Source organism: Hyperolius riggenbachi, chromosome 2, assembly GCF_040937935.1.
Source record: "Hyperolius riggenbachi isolate aHypRig1 chromosome 2, aHypRig1.pri, whole genome shotgun sequence".
Classification (NCBI taxonomy): domain Eukaryota; kingdom Metazoa; phylum Chordata; class Amphibia; order Anura; family Hyperoliidae; genus Hyperolius; species Hyperolius riggenbachi.
In genome coordinates, this window is record NC_090647.1 from 95,405,654 (window position 1) to 95,421,999 (window position 16,346).

Sequence of the window (16,346 nt, forward strand, 5' to 3'; positions counted from 1 at the left end):
TTGAGGTGGCTTACCTCAATGAAGACAAATTCATATATAAATGAATCATCTTTAATAGCACTGGCAACGCATTTCGTGGGTCTCTGCCCACTTCCTCAGGCCAAATCAAGTGCCATGCTATGTTCAGAGCCAGGAATGGGCGCCTATTCTCGGCTCTGAACACAGCGCAGCACTTGATTTGGCCTGAGGAAGTGGGAAGTGGACGGAGACCCACAAAACGCAGTGCTATTAAAGATTATTCATTTATATATGTATTTGTCTTCATGAGGTAAGCCACCTCAAACCTTATCTATCTAATAGATTTTAATTCATTTTATTATCCTTTGGGCGCCTTTTCATCCACTTAGTCACAGATGAGGCTAAACTCTCTAAATACATACAGGGTACATTTCTTTATGTTTTCCTTCTGTCCTGTGCAAGAGTTCAGGCCCCCTTTAAGGGCCCGGTTACACTGAAAATCTCGATCAGCATTGCAAATGTACTGCAATCACGATTTTCTCTATTCACACCGTGCGTGCTGTGCTAAGATTATGGTGTGATCAGGCAGGTTTTCACTGCGCAGTTGTGACTTCTGGCAATGAAAAAAAATAAACTACATTGTTTCTTGTGAGTCCTGAGGCTGTGTTCCCACTTGAGTGGAGAATGGACACTTTTGTCCGTTCTCTGCTCATCGTAGAACTGACAGTGAATGACTTTTATTTTATAGATAGGAGCCGTTCATACTTGCCACTCTGAAACTGATCCATGGGATTTGTTGCAATAAGTGGGCTGCATTTCTGTGCAGTCCACTATAAATCCAGGCTAGGGGATGTGTTACCCCATATAGCCTGCTGGGGGAACGCATTTGCCCCAGGCTATAGCAGGACCACAGCAGGCTACAGCCCACGTGTCCTGCCGCCGATTGCTGCCACTCCATCTCTGTACACAGCCTGGGGGCCGCCAGAAGCTTGGGGATCTCCATTGGGTTGCAAAAGACCAATGGGAATACTCAGCAACAGGGAGAATTCTCATTGGTTCATGTTGGACCAATGAAAATGCTCCCTGTTGCTAGGGAGAATAGGTCTACTGCTTCCTATGGAGAGCCCCATGCTCCTGCCAGTCTCTGGGCTGAGTACAGAGAGACAGAGCAGCGGCAATCAGCAGCAGGACACATGAGTGGCGATCGCTTTGGACAGGTGGAAAGCGCAGTGCGGATTCAAAATGGACAGAGAGCTTACCGTGTCCATTTTACATACGCTCAAGTGGGAACCGAGCCTAAGGCCTCTTGCATACTACATACGATTCCGATTTGCGATTTTGATGCAATTTTACATGCAATTCCAATTTGAGATTTTGAATTGGTCCTGCATGCTGCATTTTTTTTCTTTTGTTGATAGCATCCAGGAAAAATTTGAATCACAAATCGGATTTGCGATATGCAAGAGGCCTTAGGCCCCCTGCACACTGCGAATCCGATTTGCGGTTCTAATTTGCGTTTCTGCGATTTCGATTTTTCCTGGATGCTATCAAAATAAGAAGAAAAACGCTGAAAAAATGGAGCATACAGTACCGATTAAAGATCACAAATCGGAAACGCATGTAAAATTGCATCCAAATCGGAAGCGCATGTAGTGTGGAAGAGGCCTATGACTGCAATTGAGGCATCTTATCGCTGATCTTGTTTTGAAGAGTGAGTACTTGATGACAAGGTGCTGGATGACTGATAATGATGTACACAGGAAAGAATGTTTGCTATGTTCTGTTTTATGTTTAAAAGCAAATCTGTGCAGCAGACTGTGCCAATACGTCATGTTCTGCTAAATGATAAAGGACAGCTTCAATGAAGACAAAATAAGTATGTGTAAAACCTGCAGATATGGGGAAAGACAGTGTGTCATTGTTTAGGTATCCCAGCAGACCGTAGCCGGCAGGTGTCAGAAGGTTCCCAGGCCCTTCTTACCAAGACAGGGACTAGGAGGAGGTATGGACGGTGCAGGTCTCCTCTGCCCCAAAAGGTCAGGGAGTCCCTAGTATGACTGGTAATCCCCATCATTACCGGCTGCATGCTACCATTACACTCTATCCAACACAAAGCACATCCCTGGTCCTGCTCAACATTAATATAATAATATACAAGTGAATAAGAAGTGGAGCCTTATGTGTGTTCACTGATCACCAAGATTTGTCACTGACATAACCCAGCCATGTCACCCACCTCGTCTACAAATGTAGGTGGGGCCTGCAGGAGGATGCCAACTTGCAAGCAAGCTAACAAGGCTCTTCAAGTAAGGAAGAACATGACTTCAAGCAACCAGGACAAACAATAACCAGGAATACTTATTTCTAGCAACATTCAGAAAAAAAACAACATTCATACACCTGTCTTTTACTGACTCTATTTTAACGCTTTAAGGAAAATAGATAAGGGGTCTGCTAAAAGGCCCTTTTTACCTATTTTCCTGAGTTAGGCCACATTCACATGGGTTGAACGCTGCTCGCTTATCAGGCAGTTCAGCCTCCCGGGTGCCGGCCACGGGTGCCTGAATTCAGAACTTCCTCTTTGCTCTAAAACTTAAGCAACACACAAAGGGTTAACATCCTGTGTTTACAAATTAGCTGTTCTGCCAAGGCAGCCAGTTGAGAGATCAAATTACAGTGGTAATTAGTCACATATGAGGGGAAATTAGATAGGCTAAACTCTCTAAATACATACAGGGTGCACTTCTCTATGTTTTCCTTCTGTCCTGTGCAAGAACTTTAAGCTGCAGCCGAATGACAATTTCTTATAACCCGACATGTGTCAGTGTTTGACAGGCAGTGATATTACCTGATGGCAAAAAGCAACATGTGTGCAAGGCAGGGCGGACAGGCACGACATCCTTGCCCATTGCAAGCTGGTGCATGTGGCAGCAGACTGGCACTGAATTCACCCCCTCATTAACCACTTGAGGACCCACCCTTTACCCCCCCTTAAGGACCAGCGTTATTTTTTGTGATCTGTGCTGGGTGGGCTCTGCAGCCCCCAGCACAGATCAGGGTGTATGCTGAGCGATCAGATCACCCCCCTTTTCTCCCCCCTATGGGGATGATGTGCAGGGGGGGTCTGATCGCTCCTGCTGGCTGTATTGTTGCGGGGGGGGGGGCACCTCAAAGCCCCCCTCCGCGGCGAAATTCCGCTTCTCCCTCTCCTACCTGTCCCCTCCCCGGTGATCGGGGCTGCACAGGACGCTATCCGTCCTGTGCAGCCTGTGACAGGACGTCCCCTGTCACATGGCGGCGATCCCCGGCCGCTGATTGGCAGGGGATCGCCGATCTGCCTGACATACGTCTCCTACGTTTACATTTAGTAGGATATTCACGGAGACCCGCTCCGTGATCTGACAGGAAACGGCCGCTCGCGCGAGCGGCCTTTCCTGATTAATTAGGGAGGCACCTGGCGACGCAGAACTGCGTCGCTGGTCCTCCAGCTACCACTTTGCCGCCGCACGGTATGAGTGTGCGGTCGGCAAGTGGTTAAGGTGCTGGTCAGATTGGCACCCCACCTTCTTTTTTTGCAGTCAGAGATGGGAAACAGGCATTGTCCTTAGAAGGAACCTATGGAGGCTGCGATATTTATTCCCTTTCAACCAATACCAGTTCCCTGGCTGTCCTGCTGATCTTTCTGGTATCTGAGGCCCAGTGCACACCAAAACCGCTAGCAGATCCACAAAACACTAGCGGTTTTTGGAGCTGATTTCAGAGCGATTCTAGGCATGTTTAGAGACGTTTTCTAAACATACCTAGCGGTTTTGGGTGCGTTTTTGGGTAGCAGATTACACATATTGTTACAGTAAAAGCTGTTACTGAACAGCTTCTGTAACAAAAATACCCGGCAAACCGCTCTGAAGTAGCGTTTTTCAGAGCAGTTTGCATTTTTCCTATACTTTACATTGAGGCAGAAACGCTTCTGCAAACCGCAAACGTGCAGCAGGAGGCACGTTTGCGATTTGCTACAAACTTCAAACCGCCGGTGTGCACCATCTGATTGAAATACATTAGCCAAGCGTTTTTACAGGTGGATGCGGGAGGCGGATCGCATCCAAAACCGCTCGGTGTGCACTGCGCCTGAATCACACACCTGAAACAAGCATGCCGCTAATCTTGTTAGATTTGTGTCAGAAACTTCTGATCTGCATTCTTGTTCAGGGTCTAATGCTGGGTACACACTATGAGATTTTCTGGTCAATTTACTGTCAGATCGATTATTTCCAACATGTCCGATTTGCTTTCCAATCAATTTCCGATCAATTCCCTATTACAGTTAACGGAAATCGATCAGAAAGCAAATCGGACATGTTGGAAATAATCGATCTGACAGGAAATCGGACAGAAAATCTCATAGTGTGTACCTAGCATATCGGCTAAAAGTAGAGGCAGAAGATCAGCAGCACAGCCAGGCAATGCATATTGTTTAACAGGAATACTTATTTGGCCTTGGAGGGTTGTTTTATAAACACAACAAGTTCTGTGAAAACGTTAGGATATATTATTCCCAAAGATAAAAAAGGTATTTCAGAAACATAATTATTGACTTGAGCACAATTGATTTGTCATCTTGTGGAATTGTTTCTGCAGGATAAATGTAGGTAAATGCATTTATCCAGTCGCCTCTCAGAGCCCAGCTAATCAGCTGCACCTCCGACCTTGGGGATGTGGGTTAGAGGTTCTGCAGTACCACACTTCACCACTATCAGTAACCGGGTAGACGGTGATACTGTATTAGCTACACACTATGGGCTTGATTCACAAAGCGGTGATAACCCAGTTAAAGACTTTAGGCGTGATAACCATTTTTATCATGCCTAAACTCAGTTTAGGCATGATAAGTTTAGGCATCATAAGTTTAGATAAGTTTAGATCGCGCGCAAAGTCCCGCACGCAAAGCAGCACCATTAAACTCTATGCAAAGTGCACCAGACTTTACTAGCGCAAAACTTTTGATCAGCTGTGCACTACGGTGCTAACTCAGTTAGTGCTTAAACTTATCACGCCTAAAAACTTATCACACCTAAACTTATCACACCTAAACTTATCATGCCTAAAGAGAGTTTAGGCGTGATAAAGGGCTTTTCACTAGCGTGCTAACTGTTAGCACCGCTTTGTGAATCAGGCCCTATGGGCCTGATTCACAAAGCGGTGCAAAGTGTTTGCACGCCTGTGAAAAACCCTTTATCACACCTAAACTCAGTTTATCACGCCTAAACTCAGTTTAGGCGTGATAAAATGAAACTTGCGCGAAATCCCGTGCGCAAAGTTTAGCGCACGCAATTGCGCGGCGCGCGGTGCAGTGCGCGCGATGCGCCCATTAAACCCTATGGGCACTGCGCGCGGAATTGCGCGATTGCACGCGCAAGACTTTGCGCGCGGGACTTTGCGCGCGATAAAGAGCACACAGCAGTGCTAACTTAGCGGTGCAAAGCTTATCACGCCTAAAGTCTTTTAGGCGTGATAACTGAGCTATCACCGCTTTGTGAATCAGGCCCTATGAGATTTTCTGGCAGATTTACTGGCAGATCCATTATTTCCAACATGTCTGATCTGATTTCTGATCATTTTCCGCCTGTTTTCCGTTCACTTCTATCAGAAATCGATAGGAAAAATAATCGGATATGGATCGGAAATCCAATTGGACATGTTGGAAACAATCGATCTGCCAGTAAATCTGCCAGAAAATCTCATAGTGTGTACCTGGCGTTAGGGCCCATTTCCACTACATGCACAGGCATTTTCTGCACACAAATTTGCAAAGCAATGTATCTAGAATCTGTATGCAGAATAAATATGCACAGCACACTGTCTGTTTTCACATTTACTGTTCTGTCTACGTTTTCATTAACCACTTAACGACCAGCTAACGCCGATAGGCGGCGGCTGGTCGCAAGTAGATTTCCATGGAAACCGTTTCCTGTCAGTTCACGGTGGGGGGCTCCGTGAACAAGAAAGAAGAAATCCCCGGTGTTTACAGCGTACGGCGCTGCTGTCACAGCAGTGCCGTAAAGGAGATTGGCGATCCCCCGCCTCTGATTGGCCGGGGATCGCCGCCGTCTGATAGGCTAAAGCCTATCTGAGGCGGTAGAGGACGGATCGCCGTCCTGTACCGCCCATAATGAGGAGGAGAGGGAGGGCGGAATAGCGCTGCGGAGGGGGGCTTTGAGGAGCCCCCCCCCCCCACAAGGCACAACAAGCCGGCGGCGATCAGACCTCCCCAGCAGGACATCCCACTAGTGGGAAAAAAAAGGGGGGGAGGGGGAAGTCTGATCGCCTTGCCTGCCACCTGATCTATGTTGGGGGCTGTAGAGCCCACGCAACACAGATCAATCAAAAAGGGGCCGGTCCTTAAGTGGTTTATGTCCTTTCATGGCGTAGTGGTTAGCGCTCTTGCCTTGCAACGCTGGGCCCCCGGTTCGAATCTCAGCGAGGTCAACATCTGCAAGGAGTTTGTATGTTCTCCCCGTGTCTGTGTGGGTTTCCTCTGGCTACTCCGGTTTCCTCCCACATCCCAAAAACATACAGATAAGTTAATAGGCTTCCCCCTAAATTGGCCCTAGACTACGATATATACACTACACGATACATACATAGACATATGGCTATGGTAGGGATTAGATTGTGAGCCCCTCTGAGGGACAGTTAGTGACAATACTATATACTTTGTACAGCGCTACGGAAGATGGCTCTATATAAATAATAATAACAATAGTGTCACCACCCCCTCTCTCTAGATTGTAAGCCTTTGGCCAATCCCTCTCTTCTAGTAAATCAGACTTGATTGTGCACACAATTCCTCTCCTTTAGGAAGGGGGGCATTGAGAGGGTACACCTGCACGTGGTGCCCCCTGCTAGTGACAGTCTACGATTACATCTGACTGAACCCTCTCACCTGAATGTTGCTGAACGTATGCAATTCCTGCTAGATTTGGTACTGCAGACACGGGTGTATACCATTACAATTGATTGGCTGACAGGCTGTTTGTGGACCATCTAAAATAACAGATTGCTGGCTGGGAGTGATTATTTGCTTCCCGTGTGTATTGCATTCAGCATTTATATAGAGGCAGTGTGGGTGAATTCCCAGGTGGTGAGAGTACCGGGGCTCACCTGCACTCCCCCTCTAGGTGTCACATGGGGATTAGGGGGTCCCGAGTGGTGCCAGTGTTTGCAATCATTTCAATAGTTTTTTGCTATGAATAGATTGAAATTACAATGAATGCGGCTCGTTGCGTCGCAGATAACCGGCAGATTTTATTGAGTGATTGAATCTGCTTATAAAGATTGATGCGTGTATGGCCAGCTTTATTCTACTTTCTGGTGTATAGACCTAGCCGTTCCACCCCCCAACATTAAAGTGTACCTGAGACGAGAAGCGTCTCAGGTTCCATACTTACCTGGGGCTTACTTAGCCCCCTTAAGGCAGCTCGTCCCTCGCCGACTCCTTGGGTGACTGCGGTTCCCCGCAATTCAGCCCAAAAGCCTGGCAAAGTCACGCATCGTTGCGCATGCGCGTCCCATCACGCTCCGCTGGCTAGGAGCATTCTGCACTTGCGCAGTACTACTGTGCAGGCGCATAACGCTCCCAAGGACGGAAGCATGAAGGGGGAGCGCACCTAGCCGGGCCGCGCATGTGCAATGAAGCACATGGCCAGGCTTTCGGGGCTGAACTGCGGGAGACGGCGAGGGACGAGCAGCCTTAAGGGGCTTAAGGAAGCCGCAGGTAAGTATGGGACCTGAGATGCTTCTCGTCTCATTTTCCCTTAACTTCCTTTCTGATGCCTTACCCTAACCTACCCACGTATGTAAGTGGCTGACTGTCCTGACAGGAAGTGACTACAGTGTGACCCTCACTGATAAAAGACTCCAACTATAAAACACTTTCCTAGCAGCAAATGGCTTCTGAAAGCAAGAAAGAGATAAAAAGGGGAATTTCTTATCAGTGGTGGGTCACACTGTAGTCACTTCCTGTCTGAGTCAGCCACTTACATACCTGATATTTAACTCTTTCAGGCACTGTACATACCCATGTCTATCTCATCATGTCACATGTAACCTCGGGTATTCTTTAAAGTGGACCTGAACTCTTGCAAAGGACAGTACGAAAACATAAGAGAAATGCAAGAAATGCTCTTTATATGTATTGAGAGAAATTAGCCCGTCTAATGCCCCCTCATCTGTGACTAATCACAAGTTGTAATTTGATCCAATTAGCTGTATTAGCTGACTGCCATGGCAGAGAGCTCATTTGAAAACACAGAATGTTAACAACATGTCTGCTTCCATGAAAACAGGAAGTAGACAAACTGCAGATTTATTGCAGGATTTGTATCAGCTGTAACAAAGAAATGTTTTTTCTTTAAAGGTCATTATGCTGTTGCTTATCATTTACAGCTGAGATGAAGTTCTGAGTTCAGGTCCGCTTTAACCTGAACTCAGAGCTTCCTCTCTGCTCTAAAAAATGAGTAACTGCATAATAATTCTTTGTTACAGCTAATACAAATACTTTCATGGAAGCAGACACAGGGTTAACATCCTGTGTTTACAACTTAGCTGATCTGCTGAGGCAGGCAGCTGACACAGCTTATAGATCAAATTACAGTGGTGATTAGTCACAGATGTGGGGGAATTAGACAGGCTAAACTCTCTAAACACATACAGGGTGCATTTCTCTACGTTTTCCTTCTGTCCTGTGCAAGAGTTCAGGTCCACTTTACCCCCTTCCTGATGCCTAACTCTCCCCAACCTTACGCCTAAAGCCCAATCTACACGATACAATTCTTTGTACGATTCGATTAAATTCGACATGTCCGATCGGGATTCTATTCAGTTAGATTCACAATTGCAAAACAATGGCAAATCGAATTGCATCGAATTGAATCCCGATCGGACATGTTGGATTTAATCGAATAGTAAATAGAATCGTACAAAGAATCGTATCGTGTAGATTGGGCTTTAAACTAATTGCTATCTACCTTTCCTATCTCCTAACATTACTGCTCCTAAAGAAAGCCCAACCATAGCCGATACACACCTTGTGTTGTCTTCTGTGCCCAAAGTTTTGGTTATATCAAAGCCGAACGCCAGTGCCAAAATAAAACACAGTACCCAATAAACCAGTGCAGTGTTATGGCTGCATAATAAACAAAATAGCCCGGAGACCAATTCATTTCTTAGGCTTTGTTCATATTGCGTTCCATTAGCCTGTCCGTCCGTGTTGGGCAGATTTTGTGGCGTTTTCTTTCCCCCGATTCCCAGCGATCTTTTTGTGAACTGCTTTTCTAAGCGCTTTTGCCGAGCGATTCCGTTTTTTCACTTCCTAACTTTCAGGGCGTTTTTGAAAAAACGCCCACGCTTAAAATTGGACAAAAAAACCTCTAGTGTGAACGAGCCCTAAGGGCCAGTTCAGATGGGTGGCTGCCGGAATCCGTCCACGTCGTTCAGTGCCGGAGTCCACCGCGTCCCGCATTTAGATGAATGGAAGCTCAGTAGCAGAAAAGCTGGCAGCCACCTGTCTGAACCAGCACTAAGCCTCCTGCCCCAATAACCTGGCATGAGGTATATTTTACATGATGTGCTGGAATTACCCAGGCTAAAATGAACTCATCATCCACCCAAATTCCTGCGCAGCAAATGTAAACAATGAGCACTTCTCACCGCATTACTGGACATATGAAGTAAGCAATGATTTACTTTGTTCTTTATAGCACATTTACCTTAGCAATAAATTCACACAGCTATGTAATTGTTGCCTGAAGTTGCCCTTTGACAGTGCTGTGCAATATTTTCCTTAGATGCAAACATTTGATCAGATTTGTGGGATCATAAGTAATTATCAGTTGTTCTTATAAACAGGTCGATTAGGGCACTTTCTCTCATCAGATACAATTGTAAAATCCAACATTCCAACTAACAAAATTCTGTATTCCTATTGACCATAGAATCGTTTTTACATTGATTTTCTCTACATACTGTGTGGTTTTTGTGTACAATTAGATTGTCAAAATCTGATTGAATGATCGCATCTGAGAAAAAAACACTGTACTCTTAATGGACACCATTAGGCCGTAAAGGTAAGTACACACGTAGGATAATTGTTACCAGTCAGGGATTTGGAAAATGATCTCTCAGGCAACAATTAGGGGAGCAATGTACAGACACATCTCTAGCCTTGAGGTTAGCAATCTATTCTGTTGCTACGTAGGGGAGTCGAGGGGCAACGAATGGCAGATGATGGAACGCGTTCTATTGGTCTGGGGGTTAAAAAAATAACGTTGTGATCAATCGTGCTCGGGCATAAGGATTTTTAGGATCCGATTGAACTGATCCTTAACGACTCTCGATGCTCCAGCAGGATCGATGAGCAATCGCTGCACACACAGAATGATCAGTGGCTAAAACGGTTGTTATTGGCCGTTTCAGCCAATGGTTATCGCATGAGCGTACATACCTTTATCGGTCCAAAAGGGATGCAGCTTAGTGGGCTCAGGAAAGACACATGGCAGCTTTACGCTTGGTTCACACATAAAAAGCTATCCAGTCCTGTCCTGTCAGTTTTCTGACAGTTGGCATCAGTTTTGCATGTGTTTCTGTGGCTTGTTTCACACATAAAAGGTTTACTTTTCAAGTCCAGTCCAGTCCTGTCAGTTTTCTATGGCTGTGTTCACACATAAAAGGGTAGTTCCAATCCAGTCAGGTAAAACTGATGCAAAACTGACAGGACAGGACTGGACCAGAAATGTACAGATTTATGTGCGAACCAGACCTTACAGTTATGGCTACACAACAATTCCATCTCAAAGCCAGTTAAAGAAATACATTTTTGCAACTGTCTTGTATGCGTTTCTGACAGGTGAAAAAAGCGCAGCGATTCCATCACAGATGGTGCAGGCGCGTTCTCTCTCGCCTCTTTGGCAGATGTAGGGTTAACGCTCTCAATCACATATCATGAAGGATAAATGGCTTGTCACCAGAGCAAAGAACAGTCTCACCTCCTGCGTCACCGTGTTATTTGTATAGGGAGAAGTGATGCAGTCTTGTGAGAGCAAACTCCTCCTTCCCTTCTCTCTCCTGATCACAATACTGGCGTCAGTGTGTCTCCTCTCTCCATGCCTCTCCCTCCTCCCCTGATGCAAATATCTATCGCACCAGACCACTGCCAATATGTCAAGACATCTCCAGGATACACACACTGCTGGATTAACTTCATGTATCTGCACTACACAGGCAGCATGCCATCATCACACAGCCTCTTCTGCCCACTCTCCAAGTTCTTACTAACTTTTCACTCCTGCCTAAGTTATTACAACTGGAGGGAGAGGACAAGAGGGTGGTTGCCCACAGCAACTGATGTATTTTATCAGTCACTGAATAACCTTTATAAAAACATAAAATCTGGCAGTTATGTGCAACAGTTTAGATTTTTGTTTTTTTTTCCTCCAAGTTTTAGACATCAGTGCAAAGATAGGGTCTTCCTTCCCTCCTTTGCCATGTTTTTGTTGTTTGTCTTGCATTTTTGCAATCTGCAACCTTTACTAATTAAAGACAAGGTGCTGATTAATATTTTGGTACCTCATAAATAAAGGCCAATAGTAATGAAAATGATGTGAGGTATCCAAAACAAGAAGTGGGTTAGAAGGTAAACAATGCTGTTGTCCTCGAAAATACATTATTATTCAGTATCTATATATCGCTGACATCTTCTGTAGCAGAGTATACAGAGTATATTGCCTTGTCACTGTCCCTCAGAGGAGCGCACAATCTAATCTCTACCATAGTCATATGTGTATGTAAGTATCGTGTAGTTTATGCATCATAGTCTAGGGCCAATTTAAGGGGGAAGCCAATTAACTTATCTGTATGTTTTTGGAATTAGGGACCAAACCGGAGTACATGGAGGAAACCCACTCAGACACGGGGAGAACATACAAACTCTGTGCAGATAGTGCCCCGGCTCAGAGGCGTAGCTAGGGTTTCCAGCGCCCGGGGACAAAGACTATTAATGCGCCCTGTAAGGTCAAAAAAGGGGCGTCGGCATGGTAATGGGTGGGGCCAAATATACATGACCTTAGCAGTGGTGTAAAAGGTCTGGCAGGGAAGTTTGAGCTCTGCCATAGTGTTTCCCCCCAAAATACATGTAATCTGACAGCATTTCACCAAAAATACGTGTAATTTGGCAGAGGTTCCTCCAAAATACAGATATTTGACAATGGTTGCCCCAAAATAGACACAATCTGGCAGCAGTGGTTCCCCCAACATACATATAATCTGGCAGCTGTTCCCCAAAATACACTTAATCTGGCAGCAGCGGTTCCCCAAAAATACACTTAATCTGGCAGCAGTTTCCCCAAAATAGGTGCCCCCAGTATAGGTAACCAGGTCTATAGGTGTCCCCAGTGGTAGTAACCAGGTAAATAAATAAAAAAAAACACAGGTCACAGCTGGGCGCCCCTAGGGACCCGGCGCCCGGGGGCACTTGTCCTACCCCGCCCACCCCTAGCTACGCCCCTGCCCGGCTGGGATTCGAACAGGGGACCCTGGAGAGAGTTCTAACCACTACGCCACCATGCTGCCCAATACACTGTAATGTGGAGACTGTCAATAAATACAGAATGTGATTGTTTGGTAAAATCATAAAGTGGGTTCAATTCTCACTACAGACATTATCTATATGGAACTTGGACGTTCTCCTTGTGCTTATACAGGTCTTCTTTGAGCATTCAGTGTTTCTTTCATATCCCCCCCCCCCTCAAAAAAAATGTCCCCCTCCATCCTTACTGGACCTAGACTATGGTTGGGACATTAGACTATGAGCTGTCGAGGGGCTGTGTGTAACTTGCTCCTTGCACTTTGTAAAGCACTTTGTACTACGCTGGTTATGTATCAATAAAGATCCTCATTTTATCTGATGCTGTTTTCCTAAAATGAGTAGCATTGTATGGTCAGATGCAGTAAATTTGTCATTAGTTGGTTCCAGATGTGATACGACAAGAGCCAGAATGGCCAGGTAACCTTGTTTGCATGCTCTCCTTTTGTTTGCCCAGGTCTCCCCAAAGGGTATTCCTTGGGGTTACATGATCAATTGTCACAGTCAATCAATTATAGTACATATTAAATTGATAAAAGACAAATCTAAAAAGTAAATTTCTGAATTAGTACTATAATTCAGTCCAAGCATGTTTGAGAAGCATGTGTGTGCCATTCTAGAGCAATTATAACAAATGATGGATGTCAAGGAATGCTATTGATGACAATACCCATAGTAGGGGCTAAACTTTCTTTGGGACGTTAGATTGCAAGTTTCCCTCAGACAGAGTAAGCAAGGTACACACTTTCAATTATGATTGGCCAATCACTGACCAATTTTACTACCCCTGTGAAGGGTTATCTACACAATCTGCAAATAGTTATTCAATATCTGTTGACCTTCTTTCTACAGGGAAAAGGTAAAATTGGTGATTGGTCAGACATCATTGAGGCCTGGTGCACACCAAAAACCGCTAGCAGATCCGCAAAATGCTAGCAGATTTTGAAACGCTTTTTCTTATTTTTCTATGGCGTTTTGCTAGCGTTTTGCGGATTGCTGCAGCGGATTTCAGTATAGTACATTTCATATATTGTTACAGCAAAGCTGTTACTGAACAGCTTCTGTAACAAAAACGCCGGCAAAACCGCTCTGAACAGGCGGTTTTCAGAGCGGTTTGTGTTTTTCCTATACTTAACATTGAGGCAGAAACGCATCCGAAATCCAAAAAATGCCTCACCCCGGCATTTTTCGTTTCTGCAAAACGCCTCCCACTCTGGTGTGCACCACCCCATTGAGATACATTGACCAAGCGGGCCGCAGCCGCAAGCGGCTGCAGAAACGCTGAAAAAGCCGCTGGGTGTGCACCAGCCCTGAAAGTGTGTTAAACGCTCAATGTCATCTGTAAAGCACTAGGTCCTAGGTTCTCAACATGTGGTGCGTATATTGTCTTGTCACTAACTGTCCCTCCTGATGGTTCCAGGGGTACTCGGGCTTGATATACTTAACCAAGAATAACAAATTTAGTTTTAGACAATGATGAATCCCATATAAACAACACCAAATTAGTATTTCAGCTAAGTAAAAGCAATAGTAAATGCTTGGAAATTGTTTAGAACCAATTATGTACTACGATTAAATATATATTTAAGGGGTACTTGTGATAATGTTTACTGTGCCAGGGGTTACTTGGTAAGTAAAGGGTTTTAAAAGGGGCACATACCAATAAAATGTTGAGAAACACTGCACTCGGTTATATTTCAGCTATACACAATTAAAAGTGAAACAAAAAGTAACAATTAAAAGTATCAAATTATTACTATGTGGTCACAAATAAAAAAACACAGCTGGTCTCCAAATGGGACATTACAAGATCCAGGATGGACTTGCTGGGACTTATAGTTCCCCAACTACTGCAAAGTCACATGATCTCTATATTAAAAACTCAAAGACAAACCCCTAGACTAAGATCTATAGAATGTGGAAGAGTGTTGGCTGTAACATTAGCCAGCCACGCTGGGAAGCCCACTGGTCCTGTAATGTAATGATCAGTGTAAGGTGAGCTGCTCACAATCTATAGACAGAGCTATATTTAGGACTGCAGACATAGGAGTGCCAGTGTCACGACCTATTACAGAGGAACTGGCCTGAAGTGGCATTACTATTGACCAGCGGGCTCCGGGGTCACCGATGCTGGGAAGGAGCAGGAGTAGCTGCTGCTCTTACCTGTGCTCGGTGATCGGGCGCTGCTCTTCCCCGGCTGCTGCATGTGAGCGAGTGAAGGAGGGCTGCAGGAGGAGGAGGAGGAGGAGCAGCAGCGGCACAACACACACACAGGCAACACACAGCGAGGCGGCAGCCAGGCGGGAGCCACTCAGCCTGCTCTGTCACTGACTATTACTGCGCAGAGCTGGAACCGGCCCAGGACACGTCTGCCTCTCCCACACACTCACATATACACGGCGCAGGGCTATTGTCACCGGCCCGGGGTTGTGGGGGTGACAGAGGTCAGACTGTCTGCGCTCCAAACTTGTAAAAGTGGGCCATGGAGGTCTATGAATAAATCACTGGCCCCTTGTAGAGAGCTCAGCACGATGTCTAGACTGGGGAGGCGCTGCTGATGCGCTGCTGTGTCCTGGTGTCATTGTCACTGCACTAGTAGAGTCACACACGTGATTTCTAAACAAAGTATAAGTGAGGTACACAGGGGTGTGTGTTTCATGAAAAGGAACATGCATTTCATATTTAAAAAATTGTCTTGATGTGAAGTGAAAAAAATAATAGAACTAGTTCTGACTAGTACTCAACTGCCCTGTGATTCACATCTGTCAGCTTTTTACTAGCTACTGTAAGTGACAGTCGTATCAAAATAGAAAAAAAAATAGTGCATTTTACTCAGGGAGAAATGTGCTTTGTATTTGTAGGTATTATACACTTTAACATTTTTCACAATAGTGTTCACTTAATCATGTGTCTTTACAGATCGCTAAACAATGAACAAGTCCTATGTTTAAAGTGCACCTGAGATCAGGGCACTGGGCATATTTATACCTGCCTGGGGTCTCCTCTAGTCCCATGAGGCGCAATCGCTCCTTCACCGTCCTCGCCGGCCACTCGGTTGTCCTGGAATCAGCCCCGGTAATCTGGCCAGTCGCGAGCAATTGTGGGCTTCTGCGCATGCGCCAGTCCAGGACAATGGAGCGGCCGACTAGGTCGTTGAGGGCAGGGGCTGACTCTGGGAGGGGGGGGTTTCAAGTGGAGCAATCGCCCCAGGCTCCGCGCCTGAAGGGGGCCCCGCACCATGCTAGCCGCTCACCTCAAAACTCCTATTGGTGCAAACAAAACAAATTATCCAGCACATCCCATCAATGCAAACTCAGCATCTCAAACTCCTCTTTACACTCCCAGCATTGCCCATTGTAAACTTTAACACATTTTATATTCTTGCATAACTAAATACAGTCAGTTAAAATCCTGCATATAATCCAAATAATCATGAATGCAGCAGTGCTCAGTATTCCGCACTCATCATGGCACACCAAGCTATCAGCACACCCTGATGCTCATCTTGGTTTCGTTATTGCAGCCTCAGCGTTGTGCGAATACTGCTCATCTGGCTGCGAGCAAGCCCGTGAGCATGGCGGTATGGTATATGACCTACACTTATGGCTCTCTAGGCTGTCTATGCATCTGTACAGTGTTGTTTCCGGGGGAATGAGGTCCCGATTCCCGAAAGGCAACATCTGTCATCAGTGTGAACGCACCTTAAATACAGTCAATGAAAAGTATGCTTCACTGTCACTGTTAAAGTGAACCA

At 45.6% G+C, this 16,346-nt stretch overlaps 1 protein-coding gene across 1 annotated transcript in view; it reads right to left on the reverse strand.

Annotated features, from left to right (window-relative positions):
• The window catches only part of SMAD9 (SMAD family member 9), an 83,586-nt gene extending 68,793 nt beyond the window's left edge, over positions 1-14,793 (reverse strand). Inside the window, exon 1 of the mRNA XM_068265030.1 lies at positions 14,756-14,793. The gene's annotated coding sequence lies outside the window, so the exon portion shown is untranslated. The remainder of the gene's footprint in view (positions 1-14,755) is intronic.
• Between the last annotated feature and the right edge of the window lie 1,553 nt (positions 14,794-16,346).